Source organism: Lolium rigidum, chromosome 4 (assembly GCF_022539505.1).
Source record: "Lolium rigidum isolate FL_2022 chromosome 4, APGP_CSIRO_Lrig_0.1, whole genome shotgun sequence".
Taxonomy (NCBI): Eukaryota; Viridiplantae; Streptophyta; class Magnoliopsida; order Poales; family Poaceae; genus Lolium; species Lolium rigidum.
In genome coordinates, this window is record NC_061511.1 from 236,952,173 (window position 1) to 236,965,134 (window position 12,962).

Genomic DNA, 12,962 nt, shown 5'->3' on the forward strand with positions numbered 1-12,962 from the left:
GTACTTCAAAATAAGATACATGAACATGCAAAAATACAACATAAAATTAAGTTACTATCTGACGAAATAAATATGAAAACATAACTAAATTAAAATACGGCTAATCACTACTATGGAATTTAAGATACAACGACAAAGCAAAACACAAATTAACATACGTAGTTACTACAACAAATAACTCTATTTGCCCTGCGTCCAGCGTGGCCATTTTCCAGTCTTGACGCCGCGTTCTTCCGCTGCCTACGCCTCAGCAGCCCTTTCTCTTAATCTCTTCCTTTCCGCTTCACAGGCCTCCCTGCGCACCTCTTCCTCTGCATACCTACGTGCAGCCTCATCATCCATCCGCTTCTGATTTACCTCGCGATTTCGAGCTTGCTCTGCCCTTAATTTTTGTATCTGTCTCTTTCTTTCTGCTTTATCATTAGCAATAGCCTTTTCGAAACGCTCCTCCTCATGGAACCTTGCCCATGCACGCCTCTGTTTTCCCTCCACCTCACGGCGCGCCCAATCCGGCTGCTCCTGGTCTATCCAGTGAAATCAGTTGCAAAGGGGCGGGGGAGACTGCAACAAAAATAAAACGGTTAATAAATGAAAACTAATGACATACAAATATGATTTTTAATCATGCTGTTACAACATACCGCAGGTCTCGAGGACGATGAACTTGTATGTGCGGGTGGATCATGATCGTAGTATGCGCACATGAAATGTTTCATGCCGAACTTATCCGAAAAATCCACCACCTCCTTCACCTTCGCAAGGCGGCCGCACCAACACCTCTCTCGCTCTAACCCCGGCGGTAAAGTTGCATTCTTTCCCTTCATCGGTCTAAAATCCTAGTCCGAGCAAGGCACACTCATACTGGCTAAGGTATGAGCACTTCGTACCAAATAATATCGGCGAGCGAGCGAGAGAATTAGGCACACTCGACGCCGGCTTTTATAGCGAACTGAGCGAGAGAATTAGGCGGGAAAATTTAGTGGGAACATGCCTCAATCAGTGCAATCAGCCAAAAAGCAGTACGTGGGACAGAGGTTGTCGGAGCTGCCGACACATGCCGCCACCGCTGCTGGCGGCAGGAGCGCCACGTCAGCGTGCCGCCACCGGCTTGGGCGGCAGGGCGACGCGACAACGTCTCCGTTAACGGCGGGTTGAGGGAGGGCGACGTGCTGCCACGCCTGACGGCGGCAGGCGCCACGCGTCGGCTGGCCGTGGTGCCGCCATGGCAGTTTTGCCAATTCCGTTGAGAGGTGGTCCTTTTTGACATTTCAGTGGGGCAGGTGGTACTTTTTGACAAAATTTCCTCTCTCTCTACCTTATCCTAATACCCAGCCCCACATCCAATCCAACGCAAAGAGTGGAAGTATAAAAATGAAAACAAATGAAACGAGTGGAGCAGCTCGTTCCAAATCCCCACATGACCACATCTGATGAATCCGCTGCAGGCACGAGCAACAACAAGCAGCGGCGGCGGCACCCGGGTCGGCCGGCAACGCCCTCCCCTCCGCGCGCGCGCGCGCGCCACCGGCATCCAGATCGGACGGCTGCTCGTGTGCTCTGCCGCGTAGCTGACGCCCGACGGGACCAGGCCCTCCGACGGCCGCCTTTCTCTGACCCGCCGGCTTCGTCCTCCGCTCGACGCCTGCTCGCCTGCATCCATTCTCCTGGAGCCGACCGCCGACCGCCGCCGCCCCGTCGCGAGGAGGGAAGCCGCGGCCCTGATGCTCCTTCTGCGGACGAGGTGGTCAACGGCGCCCCGCCCAACAGCCTCTCTGCTGCGTTGCCAGCACTCCTTCCTCCGGCCTTGCTTCTGTGTCGCCGCCCTCCGGCCTCTCATCGCTGTTGCCCTCTGGCCTCCCCATCGACGCGGTGGCCCGGCTACTTAGTCTCCAGCGCGTGGTGTCCTGCAGGCATACTCCGGCGCCGCACGTCCAATACCGGCGGCGGGGTCGTCGCGTGGGGGGGCGTTCCTCCGCGGCGAAGGTGCAGCGCACGGCAAAAAATTCTAGGGCACGGCAAAGTCCACATGCACAGGCGCACGGCAAAGAATTTGTCGTGCAACATTGACGAGACACACGGCAAAGAAGTTGTTGCTGTCAATGGCATTGCGATGCGACCTTTGTCATGCGGCATTGCACGGCAAAGCTCTTTACCGGGCAAATCGTTGCACGGCAAAGTGCTATTTTCCCGTAGTGGCAGGAGGGTTATCTACCCAAAAAAGTTTACTCAACTATATGAAGATAATTATTTTAGAAAACTAATCTCATTTATGAACAAGTTAATTCTATTTCAAAATTTCTGAAACTTAATAAAAATAAAAAAAATTAAGAGTCTGGACTTCTTTGTTGCTTCATGTGCTACTCAAAATCTCCTTGCCATATCATGGACTATCCTTTCACACTACTGTGTTTATACTGACATCAGAGGTAACATTGGGCCAGCTTGGACACGTAGGGACATTAAAAATTTCAGATGTCAAGCACTGCTTTGCTCCATCTTCACTCACCTGATCCCAGTCTCAAGACAGTTGCCATTTGCCACTCGTCTCGAGATCGATCAACCAATTGGTAGTTCACGCTGGAATGTATAAAGTCAGAGCCGGCCATATGCGTGCATGCTTTGGAGTCACGGCAAGCTTCTAAACCCTCTTTGACAGGCGCAGCAAGCAACCTTCGCCGTCACTCGTCAAGACAATTTAAATCCCATCGATCCTCCCAAAGAGAAGACCACGACTTCTTCTTCTGACGATGATTTCAGTTAACGACGACATAAGACGGACGACTAAACAAATTAAACCGAGTTCGTGCTGCGCCAGTACGTATACTCCGGCGCCTGGTTGTGCGACGCATGATGGCTCCTAGTCGCAGAGTGGACCTCGTCGTCCTCCCTGCATGCGGCCGCTTGCGGAGGAGACGGAGCACCGACACGCCAGGTGTAACCAAATGCTGATGAATGCAGTCGGCCACGAGATTAATTAGTTAGAGTAATGTACTATTCGCGTGAATTAATTAGGGCAATGGAGCTTTTGGTTTCCGGCCGGTCGTCACCAAAGTCCACACAATTTGGGAGTTGTTTAGGTCCCAATCGTCGCTAATCCCGTCGCGGTGGCGGACTCTGGAGAGCATCATCCGGGGAATCTGTCGAGGACGTGCGAGTAGATAACCGGGATTAATAGGTGGTTGGGATTGGGATTGTGATTGTGATTAACATTAGCTGAGCTTAGCTTCTCCCATGTTCGGAGGTAAACATGGCGTCCACCATGTACGACCACACGACACTCTTCAACCTCACATGTTTAGTTGCAGAGAAAACTATACTGGGAAAATGCTTTATAAATGTAGCCTAAGTTTCCATACTCTGAATGGAGACAATATTTCAACACACAGCTGAAGTTCCCTTCTCATGAACATTTTCTTCATGGACTCACAAATTGTTGGTGTTCGTAAAATACAATTTCAGGTTGCATAGATGCAGAAATCAATGTTGCGATGTGAAGGCTTTGCACACAATATTGCCCTCCAGTTTGCGGAAGCGCGGGTTGCATATTTAATAGGAGTACTCGGATATTTGACCAAGAACTAGTCCAACATAATGCTTTACACAACACAAGTGCCTCTCCTTGGTGAATTCACCAATAACACTCACGCTTTCACACGATTAGAGTTGGCCGTAGGGCCATCAACAGATACCGGCGCCATATTACAAACCAGTTTAGGGCCTCTTTGATTCACAGGACTTTTAAAACATGGGAATATGAAAAACACAGAAACAAGTTTATATGTCATCTCCATGCTACATAGTTGCATGGACATTTGATTTGTTTCCATAGAGAAAGTGTGTGATTTTTAACTGTAGGTTTTAGTGAATGTAAATGTTTCTATGATCGAAATCCAGTGCCAATGAACCCTAAGAAACAATTCCTATGGTTTCCATCTAGTGAATCAAACGTCTCGTGCAAGAAAAAAAAATGATGTTCTAATCCTCGAAAAGTCCAGTAGAGACACTTAAAATGCTCTTACGTAGTTATAGAGGCATTTTCCATTATCTCAAAACTGTCACTACGTAGTAAGGACAATAGTAATAATATGTTTACATTTTAGAAGATATAAAAGAGGCATTATATTGTGTCTCTAGAGTAAATAAATGTAAAGAAACCGTGTGAAAAGCAATACTTGAACTCATGACCATAATGATCAAGACTTATTCCATTAACCATCTCACCCTTTCACAAGTATATGTTGATATATACTTGGAACAAATTACTAATTAGTATTGCCCACCATAACACAAGCATAGAACAAATGTCTGTAGATAACAAGAAAAATGCATCAAACATTTCCTCTAGATAAAAAGTAAAGACATACAATGAAGTGTCTCATAGATTGCCTCTTCATAACTAATCTGTGACACTTTAGAGTGTCTCATAAGTTGTCTATATAATGAAAATTGAAACCCCTTACAGAAATGCCTCAACTAACGTCCCTACATTTGAGACTATTTCTGAAGTGTCTTAAAAAGTGCCACTACAATATGCAAAGTGTCTTAATATGATTTTTAAAGAGGCAAAGTAGGAAGTGTCTCTAGTAAAATGTCTCTATGAAAGGTTTTTCTCGTAGTGAAGTACCACTCGTAATGTACTCTATTTCAACTTGTACTTGTGTTGTTTCTGATTGAACTAGGCTGATTATTATATCCAGGGGTCAGAACCTATGGCATGACTGAACATGACCATGCCATTGGTTCTGATCAAACATCTCCATCATATGTCCTCATATTACGAGGACTATGGTACCTTGATTTTCATGTTTCTGCGTCTTCAGTTCTGCATTGGCCAATGATTCAACAATGGCACAACAGAATGCAAGGTGTTGCCCTTAAACTAAGTCGAGTGTGCCATATTTCTTGCACACTACACTTAGTTTGTGGACAGTCTCTCTACCTGCCGTGTGACCCAATATATGATGTCTCTTTTTGGTTTGTCTTGTGAATCGGTCAATGATTCTACAATGGCACAACGGAAGGCAATGTGTTGCCCTCAAACTTAGTTGGGTGTGCCATATTCGTTGCATACTAGACTTAGTTTACGGACAGTCCCTTTGCCTGCCGTGTGACCCTATATATGAAACCTCTTTTTGGTTTGTCTTGTGCATTGACCAATTATTCTACAATGGCACAATGGAAGACAAGGTGCTGACTTCAAACTTAGTCGTGTGTGCCAGTTTCCTTGCACACTAGACTTAGTTTGGGGACAGTCCCTTTTCCTGCCTTGTGACCAAATGTATGAGGCATCTTCGGGTTTTTCTTCTGCGTTGGCCAATGATTCAAATATGGCACCATGTAAGGCTAGGTGGTGGCCTCAAACTTATTCATGTGTGCTATAATTGTTGCACACTACATTTAGTTTATGGCCACTCTCTATGCCTGCCTTCTGACCCAATGTATGAGGCCTTTTGTGCATTGGCATGTGATTAAACAATGGCAGAACAAAAGGTAAGGTGCTGCCCTCAAACTTAGTCGTGTGTTTCACATTACTTGCACACTAGACTTAGTTTGAGGGCCGTCCCTTGAGCTGCCGTGTGAGCCAATGTATGAGGCATCACTAATGTTTTTCATGTCTGTATTCATCTATACTTGTGAGAAGCCACACCTCTAATGTCATGTGTTATTGTTGTCGACTGAGACAATCATACTTGGGTCACCTACTGAGGTTCCTGACGAGGTACTGTCGAAGAAGCGTCGAGGAAGGCAGGCTAACATCGGCCACTTCCAAGACGAGGTAGGGCCAGACCAGTTGCTCCGCATCATATTCAAGCCCACCTTCGGCTGGCTCCTGGTCCCTGAAGCTTTCGTCAAGTGGTTCAGAGCCATCCCTTCCAACATCATCGTCCACAGCAATACTGGTTGCAACTGGAGGATGACTACGAGGAGGAAGGCAATGACGCATTCAACGACCAGGGGTGAGCGGCCTTCGTCATCGCCCATCAGCTCAAGGTAGGCCAGTTCCTCACCTTCAAGAAGATCTCCTCCTTCGAGTACCATGTGGTCATCTTCGACCACACCTACACTGAGGTGATGAGTAGGTGCCCGTACCAGGGCGATGCCACCAGGTGTGTTGTCTTCGAAGATCATGTATGAAGCTCACCTGGTACCGTGTCGCTGCTACTTTGTCGTGTCTAGTGTCTAATGATGTCTGAACAGGTGTCATGTCGTGCCCTGAACTATGGCCCTGTCTGAACAATGGTGTGTGAAACTATTTCACACCGTCAATGATCACTGCTAAATTTATTTGTGCTTTCATTGTGTTCTTGCTTGTGTTCTTGATCACTAGTAACCTCATCACTGAAGGGAAGAGGTAATCAGAAGTGGATTTTGGGTTGCAACCAAACAATAGGGACGTCGTTCTGAGCTGCTACTTGGCCTTGAAACCGACCTACCAAATAGGCATATCCCAAATCTCCACGGGGCCAAAAAAATCTGCGCATGCGACCAAACGCGAGGCCTTTTTTGGCCCGTGGCCCGTCTGAAACGCGCAGGGGCGTTCTTCTCATTGGCGCAGTGGTGCGAGAATTCGGTCCAGGCTACCAAACGCGCCCTAGCAGAGCTTGAGCTTCAGCTTTAGTCGCGTACGTCAGTACAAAAGGAATAGTGCCGGATCTTAGTCAAGAGCTTAGTCAACATTCAGCTTCTCGCAGCCATTTTTTGGTTTCCACCAACCATTCCGAATGATCATTGTACTATTATTTGGCTTTCATAGACCCTAAGGTTTAAAATAGTGTAAACCTTCGAAAAGGTATCGTGGTATCCGTTTAGTTTTAACCATCCTGCCCTTAATTTCGAATATGTATCATTTAGTGTTAGAAGTTCTTGTGTTTAACTTAAGAAAATGATTGGTATTGATGATCTATAAAAGCACATGCACTGTTACTTTTCTTGGGCTTATGAGTATAAATTATAGATACCGTCCATCATACAACAACAAAAATGCCGTGTAAGAAGATTACAGACTCGATCTCTCTTCTCATTCTCTTTTCTCCATATAATCAAATCATTTATAACCATCTTTTACATACAACTGAATCGTAACCATTGTACATGATTTTAGGGAATGTACACAGTCTAGGTGATGCCTGTCTTTAGTATCCTTTCATGTCACATATAGACCCCGCTACATACATCTTGTACAACCAACCATTTATTTATTTATTTTTCTGTTTAAGTCTTTAAGGCCTACAATCACGCACCAAAGGGTTGGAAATTAGATCAACTTTGAGGGGACAAAAAGGTGAGTTGCAGACACCTCTCGTACAATGGAAGAATAGCTATGGTTAAGCCGCGAATTTTGCGGCACTAGACGATCGGTAATTCTACAGATGGGCTACCCCTTTCGGAGGTGGCGTTTTGGCTCATAGGAGCAAATGCTCCCATTATATAAAATAATTAAAAATTAATTTTTAAAATGTTAAAAAAAATTGACATAAATTTTTTGGTATACATCGTGACATTCTATGTTCGTACACAAGTTTTCGTGGAAAAAAAACATTTTATGTGGTGTGTACAAAAAAGACAAAAAAAATATGTTGTATGTAGTCGTGTTACAATATCAAAATTTGTCTTTTTTACAGGAGCCACAGAAATTTTTTTGTTTTTTTGAAAATTTGTGTACCAACATAAAATGTTTAGATGTACATGTAAAAATTTAGTTTAGAATTTTTTGACACTTCAAAATGTGGATTCACATAATGAGAGCAAATGCTCCTACGAGCCAAAGTGCATTTCCCTACCCCTTTCTCGCTATTCTCTCTCTACCAATCCGAGGCTGCAGCTGTATACCATTGGAAGTTCTATTTGGACAGTTAAAAATGGCTCGGTAACGGAAGGATACAGTTTTGTGCAACAGAAGGAGTACGAGAGAGAAGCCACAACGGCAGAACGAAGCTAGAGAATGGCTTTTTTGCTGAACATTTACGGCAATACACTTCTCCATCGAGGGAGTGTGCTACTACTCAGCTGTAGCAACCTGATCTTTGTATCAAGTATCAACATGCATATTGGAGGTTAGCACACTGAAGACTAAACATTATTTAAGGCAGCTAACACGGGAATGTTATTGGGCTTGATGACAAGTAGAGTACCAATCTGTGTCCTTGAATGTCATAATCTACAGGGTTAGGACCAAAGGAAGTTTCCGACGCACGCTTGGTGGGAATCTCTCGTTTGACAGTGCCGCCAGCTTCTCACTTCGAGAAAATCCCGCTATGCTGTGAGGCTACTATCATAATCATCGAGATCTGTCTACTCCGGCGTCCAAGATTTCAATCGGAGACTTCTCATTCTTTTTGCCACCGCCGGCTTTGTGTCAAACCTTGGGTGTGAAATGGTGTTAAGTACTTAAGTTTCTTCGTGTACTTCTAAGTAATCTGAGTTTGACGCGCCTGTGACTAGTACGACATTGCTAACATATAGCAGTTTTCCTGATTGATAAAGAAACAAACAAACAAACCTGGGTCCAGCAAGATCACGAGATCAAGTGTACCATGAAGGAAAAGCCATATACAATGCAAAACTGGACTATTATCGCTTTCTACAAAGCAAGATCGCAGTTCCATCTTCTTTTTTTAGATCAGCCCTACAAATGTCCTACTTTCAGGGGCTACCTTAATCAGCCCCATTTCCTGCTGAAACCGAATCAGCAACCAGCAAGACACCAAAGAAAAAAAGAACATGTTAGAATGATCTCTTATGTGAATCAAACAAGATTAATAAAACTAGCCGCAGCAGCAGCAGCAAAGATATGCAGCTACCACTACAGGACTAGTAGTTAATAGTAGCAGCTGGTCCTTGGCCCTGGGGAAGCAAGGCACCAAACATTTAAACGTGAGCATATCCACTGCGCGGTTGGCGATGATGCCCGCCACTGTGCCATAGATGGGCTCCTCACATCGCACGATTGGGATCTCCACGTAGCCTGTCGCCTCCAATAACTCTCCTTCCCCATCGGCTAAAGCTCCCTAGGCGTGCCAGCTATCATGGTGTCCCTGACCTGTTAAACAGCTCGGTGACCGCTAAACAGGATGCTAATTTTGTCACAACCTCTGATGATGGACCTGTGAGAGAGATTTGGGATAGTGGAAGCACCCTCCCAGCTGCCTGAGACATGTACACATCAAAAAAGGAAAATTGACTCAGAAAAAATCGTCAGTTCATTTAATTAAGGGAGAAAGAGGGTTTTAGGGGGACAGATATTAGAAGCACATGGACATAGTGATCTCTTTTTTCAAATAAATAAAAAATCATATATTTTTAGTTTCAAAAAATTCTGGAAAAAATCTACATATAGCCAATAATGTATCCCACAAACGTGTAAAATATCATATTCAAATGCTTTATATTTTAAGCTACACAAAAATGACAAAAGTGCAGATCTAAGTAGTCATTTTCAAATCTCCAAAAATATGTTAGATTTTTTTATTTTTATCTATCACAAAGTATAAATAATTCTGGGTTGAGATTTTGCATGATTGTGAGATGTATCATTGACAATATCTATAATTATTTTCAGATATTTTAATAAACTATAAAGATTTTTTTAAATTTTTTAAAATAGCGAGAGCACTGGAGCTCAGGAGTCAAAAGCATTTTTCGGTTTTAGGGGCTCTTTAGTTGCCAGCCGCATTTTGCCAAGCCAAAATTTGGCAATTTGGTATATGTCTAGTTCTTACCACACTTAAGAGCTGCCACCTTTTACTGTTCATATGGCTAGTTTATCATCGAATGAATATTTTGCCAACTTTAGTCACATTTTATGGCACCCAATTTCCTAGCTACACTTTTATGGCAACTACACCTGCCAAACTTAGGCTTCACAAACTGTGGCTGAAAACCAAATAAGCTACATCGAGTAGCATAGAACAAAAGTATTAAAAGAGAAACACAAATCAAAAGGATAAACTGACTACTCTTCCGGAATGAAGTTTCTCAAGCATTATGAGACAGCAACAACCCAAGTACCAGCCTCCTACTTGATGTCATCAATGATTCAAAATACTACAAAGGTTGGAGATGTGCCGGCAAATTCTGGAGTTGGGCTTGTTCTACAATTTCCATGCAACAAGAGTGATAATGGAAGTGGTAGCTATATAAGGAGTTTTAGGAGGTACTACCTCGAGTTGTATTTAACCAACGCGACACTTACCTAGTTATAAGTTAGTGATGCCTTGGATGTGCGTCGATCTTGTAAGATTGGAGGGAGTAGAACCGAAAGGCTCCATCACTCCTTAACATCATGGAGACCTTCACATTGGTTCGGCCACAAGTGTGGATTCCCAATCAATCTAGCGATCGCATGCCAAATGCCAATAGAGAAACATCAATGAAAGAGGAGGTAGCACCTAGAAGGACATTCCCCACAGTTAGCCCATCCCCGACATTGTAAGCGATTCACCATTCACATTTGATTCTGTATAATCAACGAAGCAAAGAGCATATACTTGAGGGAAACTCAGTCTGGCCAAATGAGGGTGTTCATAGAAGTAGTTGTGGCACCAAGGAACTATAAAGCATAAGCCGACAGTGAAGAGTATGCTCCCGCCGATGTAGAGTTCCAAATGATCGAATCCAAAACACTCATTCTCAAGTCGATTTCCTAAAGCGTCAACCAGATAAAAAAATGGTTTATATGATCAACCTCTAGGCCAGAACATTTGTTGACTCGTATTTGCCCATCTCTATGGGCAAGGATATGTGGGATGCGACCGAGGCTAAGTTTGGGGTCTCAGACATGGGAAGTGAGTTGTATGTCATGGAGTAATTTTATGAATACAAGACGACTAATAAGCGCTCCATAGTTGAGCAGGCTTATGAGATACAGTCCATTGCTAAGGAATTTGAGTAGTTTATCTATGTGTTACCTTAAAAATTTATTGCCGGAGACATCATTGCCAACCTCCCTCCTTCGTGGAGGAATTTTCCTACTTCACTAAAAGCACAAGAGTCAGGAATTCTCCGTTATAGATCTCATTAGTTTTGTTGATATGGAAGAAAAGGTGAGACCAAAAGACACATATGCTCGAGGTGTCGAGGGAGGTTCTAGTTCCAATTTGGTACAAAGAAAAACTTCCAATCCCACAGTTCAAAAAAAGAACAAGCATGATGGCAAAGGAAAATTTAGTGGGAAGAACAAGGCTTCATAGTCTACCAACTTCAAGAATAAGGCGGATAAGAAAAAGGAGTGTGCCATGTTGTGGTGATCCTAACCATTGGACTCCCAATTTCTCAAACCGCTTTGACAAGCGTCAACATAGGAAGGGCAACAAGACCGCAAATGTTTTCATTGGTGATACAATGATGAAGGATGTTGCGTATGGCATATTTTCTACTGTTCTTTCGGTATGTCATTCACCCGAATGGTGGATTGACACAAGTGTCAATGTACACGTTTGTGCTGATATATTGATGTTTTCTTGTTATCAAGTCGCAAGGACTTCATCAGTGCTGATGCGCAAACGGGAAAGACCGTGCACCAAAAGAACATGCATCATGTTCCCTCCATCAATTGTTGGTCAACTGAGAGGAAAGTATCCTCATTTTTAGTATAATAATACTCCGTAAAGATGCTTTACTTTCCTAATTTGTGCGGCAGGCTGATTTTATCTTAATGTGTGTTCTGAATAGCTTATTTAAGCAGAGAGGTTATCCTAGCATATGTTAAGGAACACACCTATATGTAGTTCAAGACCTAGTTCAATATTCAAGTAGAAATGTAGTGTAGCATTAAGTTCTAGGTGAAAGTTCAAATAAAAAGTATTCACTGTAATATAATACTGTTATATAAAAAATGAAAGGAAAACTTTATGTGCCTCTGAAATCTGGTGGGGGATTGTTGGATAATTGTATATTATGGACCATCCCATTTAATCTTTTCTACGATTCCTAAAAAATCCCAAAGGCCCAATGGCTCATTCTTACAAGGTAAGAGGTGGGATAAAAAGTTTAGTCCCACATTTCTAGTTTAGAGAGAGGTGGAATCCTTATAAGGTGGGGAGGGAGAGGGTGGGGGTGTTCTAGTTGTTGTACGCGATTGAGAAGATGAATACTACACATGCGCTCCTCCTCAGCTACCTCCCGCTCGTCTTTTCATGACACGTCGTGGGTTACATGAATGAGCCAAGACGATGTCTATCGTTTTGCGATGCATAAACTAGAATAGAAATGGACTATACTGAAGCTAAAAACACTTTTGCGTGAGTAGAAAATGAATTAGAAACTGTTGGTTGTTCGCATTTTATTGCTGCCTCTTTGGTTCATATCCATCCTCTTTGTTTCATTTCTACCACTGCTTATTCGCCTCCTATTATGTGCCTACAAAAGAAAGGTCGCTCCTCTCTAGAGAGACAGGACATCACATCAACACACGTGCCTTCCACTAGGTTCCAAAGCGTTGGGCTGCCGCTCAAGACTTCTCCAGGTCGTTTGTCGATGTGCACCGCTGAATGGGACAACAAGCCTCCAGAACCCCTTCTCTAGTGCTCCTGTAAGGGTGAAATACGATAATGTTTATCAGGAGCGCTCTAACACGAGTGCTGGATTATTTTCCAACACGGACCCTGACGACTACTTCTCCAACGACGACTTCTTCCCCGATATCAACAAACTTTTCGATGACATGACTCTCAACGCAGACAACATCAACACCACCACCAACGCTAGATTTTCATCTGGATCGTATGTGTTCTTACCTAATTTTTCCGACATCATGCTTCAAACTCTTTTCTAGCAATTTGCTTAGATTTGTTTCTATGAAAATATTGCTTTTAGCAATCTGTTTAGATGTGTTATTTATCTACTCTATGATAGTTTGCATGACCAAGTGGTGGCTCATATGCCAAGTGACAAATCACCAGGTCCAGATGGTTTCTCTGGTCTTTTCCTCAAAGTGTGCTGACCAATGGTGAAATATGATTTCT